The 8,686-nt window shown below is 37.6% G+C and overlaps 1 protein-coding gene across 1 annotated transcript in view; it reads left to right on the forward strand.

Annotated features, from left to right (window-relative positions):
- Positions 1 to 7,919, forward strand: part of bsna (bassoon presynaptic cytomatrix protein a) — a 124,336-nt gene extending 116,417 nt beyond the window's left edge. The window contains exon 16 of the mRNA XM_069660300.1: positions 1,257 to 7,919. The gene's annotated coding sequence lies outside the window, so the exon portion shown is untranslated. The remainder of the gene's footprint in view (positions 1 to 1,256) is intronic.
- Positions 7,920 to 8,686: the final 767 nt, after the last annotated feature.

An 8,686-nucleotide genomic window follows, 5' to 3' on the forward strand; every position in this document is an offset into this window, starting at 1 on the left:
AGATACCCCTGATCTGCAATTGTATCCCATCCCCCATCAGAGAGAGAGAGAGATGGGATGCTCCCTGCGCCGCTTTGTCATTCAAAAAGAAGACCCCAAATTAAACTATTTGATAAAATATAACATATAACCGCTTCAAATTATAAGAAAACTGATTTAAATTCGATAGGCTTGGGCCAGATGCATTATGAATTTTGAATGGTTAGTTCACAGAGAAACGTCAGTTTATTTAGCGGTTGTGTTAGATTTCTATTCAGAGCAGCTGTGGCCCAGGAGATGGAGTGGGCCGTCCAATTATCAAAGACCTTGTTTTGATCCTACAGTCCACCTGTTGGAGTGTCCTGGGGAAAGCTAATGAAACACACAATTGCTTCTGAGGCCATAGCCTTGAGTGTTTCAGTGTATCTGTGTGTGATCAGATGAAATTCTGCAGTCAATACAATCAGTGTTTAATTGTGTGAATAAGTGAATGTTAATGTGTAAAGCACCTGAAGTGGTCAGAGGACTAGAAAGGTCCTTTATCGCCTAATATTGTGTAGGTCCCACTTTTACTGCCAAAACAGCCCTGACCCATGCCATTAGACCTCTGAAGGTGTGCTGTGGTATCCGGCACCAAGACGTTAGCAGCAGATCCTTTTAGTCCTGTAGGTTGCGAGGTGGGGCCCCCATTATCCTGCTGAAAGAGGCCACTGCCGTTAGGAAATACCGTTTCCATGAAGGGGTGTACTTAGTCTGCAACAATGTTTAGGTAGGTGGTACGTGTCAAAGTAACATCGACATAAATGGCAGGACCCACGGTTTCCCAGCAGAACATTGCCCAAAGCATCAGCCTGGCCCATTTTTCCTGCTTCTAACACATCAACTTAGAGCACAAAATGTTGTCTTGCTGTCAAACATATCCCACCCACTGACGGGGGCCATTGTAACAAGATAATAAGTGTTATTCATTCGAATCAGTGGTCATAATGTTATGGCTGATCGGCGCAAGTGCAGTCCATTTATCATTCCATATATTCTATGGTTATGGTTAGGCTATGGTTTCCATATGCAAATTATTAAAATCTTATAACTAAATATTGTAAACAGGGTGACCAGTTGGCACTTTGGGGCACTGACAACTGGATAAACTTTTCACGCAAAGGTTCTGTTGTTGACCCTGTTGTCTACGAACACCTTTAAGAGCATACTTAACGTATCATATTTAAAGGGTCGTACACAATATGTTTGACTAATTTACCTTCTTCGGTTTTTTACAGATCATTTCAAGCCACCATCCATCTTCAGAAGGACTATCTTCCATCCAGTGTCCCCAGCCAAAGAAATAGGCTCCACCAGACCACAGTGGAGCCCTGGTACCAACCTGTAGCAGTTTGATTCATCTACGGCTTTCATCACAAAAAGAGAAACTGGCAGCCAAAAGTGACTGCAAAGTTCAAACAGGTTTCTGTTTTTGCTGCTCGTCTCTGTGCCAGTAGAGGGAGATACACTTACATCCACTGAGATCTACGCCGTCGTCGAGGACGAGTAGAACCAATGGACGCCATCGACCACCTCAGCCATCCACATGAGTTTATCACCGCAGCTCTTATGGAAGGGAATAAAAGGATGGTTCAATTCTACACCCATATGCTGATGACATCACTCTTTATATGAGAGCTGCTATTTCCTGCTAACGCTGTACATCAAATGGTATCTGTACCACAAGCATCATGGCATGCTAGGATCCTTGGTTTCACAGTCCTGTGCTCAAACTAGGAATAAAAGCAACGTCCTGCCTCTCTCCTCTTTTCTATCGCCTCTCAAAGTAAAAAAGAAGCAGGGGAAATGGAATAAAACTCACTGATGTAATGCAGGCTTTTCTGGTACTAAAGCCTTGTTGCATCAACTGTCATGAGGAAAATTAATGGAAATGTCCTATTGAATGAATAAGACAATGATAATGATGTACACACACAGAGAACGCGTGTTGACATGTGTTTCTATCCACGGTTTGCTCTGTTTCTATCTACATTCCAGATTGGAACTGTTAAAACATTTGCTTCCACTCTTCCTCAACTTTCTGCGTTTCTTGAATGCCGATTCTACTTACTTTCTAATTTCCACCCAATAATCTTGCCATGTCTTTAAAGAAGTGTTTAGTGGATTTAAAAAAAAAAAACAAAGTAGGAATTTGGAATGCATGGAACTTTATATTTAGACCTTACACTGTTCATCATTACTAAACAGAGGCCATAAAGACACTGGGATACACATCTTAGCTAGACAACGTAAACTATTACAAAGAAGAGAGATTTCTGAAGCAACACATAGGAATTGAGCCACGGGAATAAGAGGAGCCTTTCGTGTTTTTTTTTTTAAGGAAAAAAATTGGATTGGTAATCAGTGAAGCTGTTTGTGGTTGGGTTGTTTTTCAGCCATGATAAAGCCATTAAGACAACATTTACCTGCAGTGCTTGTGGTGATAGGGTTTTCTGCAACTGCTCCACAACATGGCTCTAGTATTTATTTTTCACATGTTGTAGATGGTTATCATTTCATGTGTTCTTTTATTTTTTCTAATTTAGAGTTTAGTTTTGTTATTTGCCTGGTTTTTACTTTTTTGTTACAGGTTACCAATATCGCCTTAATCATTTTAAAGTATTTTATTTTGAAGTAAAAGTGGCATATTTTTGATTACACCCTGTGAACACATATTTTCATCACACTTTTTTATGTAGTGATATCAGCTGGAACACTGGCCACAGTGAGATTAATTTATATTTTTTAAATTAACTTTGTTTTTGATAATTGTTAGTGATATTATTTTTCTTTAATTTATGTTTTCTAATGTTTTGTTACCTTCATCAAGCCCCCTGTCAGTTTTCTGACTCTTATTTATTATCAATACTTATAAAGCAATAGAGTAAGTGGTAAGAAAGTTAAGAGCACAATCTTGTGTCATTTTAAAAGTTGGTGGAACAGTAATGTGTTGCCTCCGTCTGTCTTATTTACCACTGATGAACCGTAAGTCTGACTTGAACTTACCACGAAACGTACTCCAATATTGTACCACTGCTGTACTAATACATCCGAGAACAGGAGCTCAACTATAAACAAGAGTTTGGTACCACCCAGATCTTCTCCTCCAACCAATAGTGAGACATCGAGTCTTCAGTCAGCGGATCGGAGTGAAAAGATGCTTGTATTAGCCAGATGGAGACTGATCTGAAGCACTGCAGGGCAGCAGAGAGGCACTGAAAAGCAGACCAGTTACACTTCACGGCAGAACTGGACTTGACGTCGTCACCTGCGGGGGTTTGGGTTTCGATGTGATTCTTCTGACCCTCCGAGATGGAGTCTTCAAAAAGCACCGTCTAGCTCCTTACACTTAAGTGTGTATCAGCATGTGTCTTCACTCTGTCAAATGTGCACAGTGCACGGGAAAGCACACTCGAAAATGGTGTCAAAAAGAGAGAAAAAAAATCAGCACTTCTGTGACTGAGGAACCAAAAACATCACACTTGGTCATGTCACAAAGCCACTCGCCTTTTTTAACTTTTCATTTTCTATTGTGGTGGCGTCGAGACCTGCAACCCAACCCCCCAAAAACCTCTCTCAGACTGTCAGTTGTCATGGATTCTTCTCAGGTCAGTGTTCTCCCTGCTGTTGCTCCTGCAGTGCATTGTGGGATCTGTGGTTCGGTACTCAAAACGTACTCTGTCGGGCCAAATATTGTGAGGCCTTCAGCAAAACCAACGAACCAACCAACTTCTGCTGTATATTGTCTGTGTGAACGCTCGCTGGGAACCTTCGCATGCCGCCCGGCGCAGAAAAACCTCAAAGTCACCTCTATATTGTTCTGTTCCTAATGTTTGTATGTAAGTGTGTGAAGGTCTGTATGCGTGTATTTAACAACCATCATACCACAATGTGGAAAAGAAAAGAAAACAAACACAAGTTTAACCACAACAAATATGTTGGGCAGAAGAGGCGACCTCTCATCTCCAGTCCTTCTATGCAATGAATCATATTTGGAAAAACCGAAACACGAGGAGGGAAAGTGAAGTGAACACACAAATGGGAATAGTCACAAGATCATTGTTTATCACACGAGTTATTCTAATATCAAGATTGCGTTGTTGTGGAATTCCTCATAGATCAATATAAGGAGACTCTGTGACTTTGTTTAAATTGTAGGTCACCAGTTATTTAGGAAATAATAAGAAGGGTCTTTGTAGTATTTGTGTTTACCTGGCATGTTCAGGACCCCCTCCCCTCAAGGAGCCTCTGCCAAAGGGTCTCTTTCTAAAGATTTGCCATGGACATAAATAACCCATAAATATACATGAATAAAAAAATACAAGTCATAAAAGATGCTATACAATAATGCCCCCTTTGCTGTTTTAAACACGAAGTATTTCAAAATAAAACAAGGACAGGGGTTAGTTGAGTATACAGAAAGGATATAATGAGATTTATATAGAAAAAATAAAGATTTAGAGAGAATACATATATAAATACTGCAATATATTCCTTGATATAGTTTGTGTCTGCATAGAAGTGAAGAAAGAAAGGTCCTGTTTTGTTTTTTGATCACCAAAAGTGATAAGCTTCCTGAACGTGCCCTCGTTCTCATGTTGCAGAGAAAGAACTATTTAAAGAATATTTAGGTCAAACACAAAGCCAGTTCAAATACCTATATACACACATTATAGATAATAATATACATTATATTTGACTAAAAATACTGCTGTTGGCTACTACTGAAGCTCTATTCAAAGAATTCCTAAAATTGAACTGACAGGTGTGAGAGTGAGTTTGTGCGCGTGTGTTTGAGTGTTCAACGGTGCACTGCCACGACAGATTAACACTTATAAGCTAAATACACTGTGGAAAATAAATTATTGTACCTCAGAAACTAAAATGTATCTAAAAATGTATCAAACCAACATGCTGTGACCGGGCGAATATATACAGAGGCTATTTATGAAAATACAGATTTTAAAAGAGGTTTATGCAGTAAACAAACTTCCCTTATCTCCCAACGCCTTCAAAACTCCTGAACTTTATTTAAGCACGGCCTAACAAGTCACTGACATTGTGCAAGAAGTCAAAATATATATATTTTTTGTGAAGCATTTATGAGATAATTTATGTCAGAATTTATTTTATCATACCGAGAAGGAATACAAAGCAGGCTGGGAGGAAAGAAAGAAAAGAGATATACACTAGGTTTGAAATACTTCAACATATAAAGTGTCAAATTATGTTTATCGGTCGCGTCATTTATGAACAGCCACAATAATTAGATTTTAAAAAGAGTTTTTAGTGAAGTTATGTGTTTGAGTCTGCCTGAATAGAAGATGTCATCCTGTTTATTTTGTTTCAGACAACAAGATTGGTGGGTATGAACATGTGTTGCTGTCAAAAGATTGGTTGTTATACAAGATTTGAAACTGGAATAATTTTGAAAATGGCTGGTCATAATTGCATTTAAAGTTAACTGTCTTTTTATTGGCAGTTTCTTGGTCCTCAGTGGAGTAATTTTGGTGATTCTGGTTGTGTTTGGATCTAATTTGTCCTCCACATTAGGTGCACTTGGTGAATGGGTGCTGACTAGCAGTACACAGCCTGGGGCAATCATTTCACAGGTACACTGCCACTAGATCAGTGACTTCACCGGAAGCATAAAATAAAAAAAAGAAAACACTTGTCAAAGTAGAACAAACAATATGAGAGAGAGTTTAAAATTACCCAAATTATTACCAACTTCCTCTATTGTATGTCTTATGTTTTTGGAAGTTTGTAAAAAAAAAAAAAAAAAGTTCAATAAAATGTTCCTTAATCACTTTTGCCTCAGGAAAGCAAGCATTAAGAGCAGCATCGCAACTGAGATGTTCAATAGACAATAGAAAATAATGGATGGATTTATGCAGGTGCAATAAATCTGATGTTTAGCACTATATGACACAGATGTGATCTTCCCATGGCTGCTAATAACCAGAGGGATTCAGTAATATATGACTGACTCAGCCATTTAGATGTAAATAACAATGTTTGCGTCAAAATGTGTAAAATATGTCACATTTTTTGCTCCTGTGTGAATACAGCCACTGAAGGTGACTTAAATATGCATAGCAGCAAGGGCTTAAATAATACAATACTGGTCACTGAAGAAAGCCATCCTGTTACTGCCCTATAGCCAGTAGTGGTCTCTGTCTATTCTCTGCAGTGTGTCTGTCTATATCCAGGAACACAATGGACTTCAATTCAGACTACAGCAATCACCAGTGGTCAAAATAGAACCACGCCAGAGCCCATCTTTTAGAGTTGTTTGAAGCACAAATGTAGACAACAATGAATCATAAAACTTAGTTAGAGTTGTGTTTCAAATTATAATGTTAACAGATTTAAATTAAAATCTTCTTGGGAATAAAGCTTTTTCAGCCCCTTAAACCATAGATAACAGAAAAAATAAATAGTTTTAATTTTTGAAAAATGTACATTTTTCTAAATATTCTGACTTTAACTTATCATTTATGTTTTGGAACAAAACTCTTGTGTTTATCAGTTTGCAATAAAACACACAGGGTGACATTTACAGACATGTAGCCAAAAGAGGTTGCTTCCATCAGATCCGTTTTTTAAAAGACATCTCTAAAGGTTTAACTGGTCTTTGAATCAAACAGAGTCTTAACCAAAAAGGTAGCAAACAGTGCTTGTACAGTACGTAGTGTAGTAACTCTACAACCAACAGCATGAGCAGTGGTAACAGACAGGTGATATATAGCAGGACCGGAGAAAGATTTTAAAACACACAAATATATATACAGTATATATATATATAAATATATAAAAATAAATGTTTCATAGTTGAGAGGTTGTAAAAAGAAAGTGAGAATGCTGACAACAAACTAAACTTGCTACCAAGTCCATCTTTCACTGAAAAACCATCAGGGAGCGTTTATTCATCTTTCACCTGTAATGAATCATCAAAGTAAAATTACAAGTGCATGATCGGGACACCTCCCCCCACTCGTCTCTTGACCTTTTGAACCTCTTTGACCTTTGACCTCCCACCTCACGGGCTGCCATATTTTTTCCAGTGTAAATACCAGATGAAAACCAAACAGAATTCGCCTTGAACAAATAACAACAAGATGTAAATGCCATCAAGGACATGTTCTGTACAACATGTAAATCTTTAACTTTCACAACACACACATGCACACAGGCGTAAGAGAGGCCTTTGCACACTAACCAGCGACACAAGCTGGCGCGTGTGCAGGCTGAACCTACCTGCTCACATGTGTGTATGAAAATAACAAAATAACAAAGAGCAGTTGTCAATTTGAATAATAACATACAAAAATTCATTGTGTACGTATGTGGCTGGCCCGTGCGGACTGTTTAAAACTCATTAAAAAGTTGTATTCGGATATGAAAAAAATAAATAAAAACATATTGGTCTGTGTAGAGTTTCTATACATGTTGTGTTTGTAAAAATGAGATGACATGAAAAACAAAAAAAGGGAAAAATATTCTGGCTTCCATGTAATTTTTTTTGGGTCGACGGATAATTTTTGGGGAAGATGGAGATGAAGAGGGGTGAGAGGGTGATTTGAACAATGGAGATGTGTAAAAAAAATTATATATATATAAAATAACCCAATTGAATGAAGAAAATAAGGTGAAAATAAAACACAGAAAAAGGTTGAGAGCCTAAAAATGACTACAAAGTGTTCCATTCACTGTTGTAAGTGCAATGAGCTAAACTTCCTGTTTCCCCATTGTAAAACCTTGTGTATGTTTCCGTGTATTCCTCCTGTAAATGGGTGTAGTAGACCTGGTGCATCATGCCATGTAATGTGATGAATGACAAATTATGACCTTACAATACATTTCAATCAGGAAAAATAAATAAAAGACAAATGCATAAAAACTAAATCTTCAACAAGCTTCATTCATTCTACAATCACATACATTTGTTTGATTTGTTTGAGGGAAGACTTACGTTTGTTTTCTTTTAAAGTTTTTTCGAAGTTACACCTCTTTTTCAGTTGTGGTTAGTTTACAACAACATTTTTTCTCAGTAGTATATGGCTGCCCTGCACTGATTTCTTAAATTTAATCTGCTGGTGTTTTGAGATATTGTCATATAAACTACCTTTTTCTGGTAAAGTAGTTTTTTCACAGAATCCTCTTTAATTGTATCATTATTAAGTAGCTTTTTACTACTAAACTACACTCCAGTAAACAAAAACTTATTTACTAGATGTCTGTCTGACAGTGCTGTAGCTCAACGCCATGTCTCAATACAACATAAAGCAGTTTGGTAAAGTGAAAGTTACTCATGGAGTTCCTAAAGGTTCAGTGTTAGTACCAATTCTACTCACCTTATATATGTCTCTTTTATGTAATAAAATGAGGAAACACTACATACATTTTCGTGGTTATGCAGATGATACTCAATTATACCTCTCAATAAAGCCACATGAAACCAGTTAACTGAACTCATTCCTGAAGGACATAAAGACCTGGATAATCTACTACTTAACTCAACAACAAATTAACAAATAGATATGTTATCTAATGATATAGCTGCCCTAGATTGCATCAGCCTGGCATCCATCACCACTGTTAGGAGTCTGGGTTAGATGGAAGTTGACAAATCCTGGAAGGATCCAACTTTCAGAAAAAAACAAAT

This window comes from Semicossyphus pulcher, unplaced genomic scaffold, assembly GCF_022749685.1.
Source record: "Semicossyphus pulcher isolate SPU_LCO1_2020_fin unplaced genomic scaffold, fSemPul1.0.p SCAF_13, whole genome shotgun sequence".
In the NCBI taxonomy this organism is placed as follows: domain Eukaryota; kingdom Metazoa; phylum Chordata; class Actinopteri; order Labriformes; family Labridae; genus Semicossyphus; species Semicossyphus pulcher.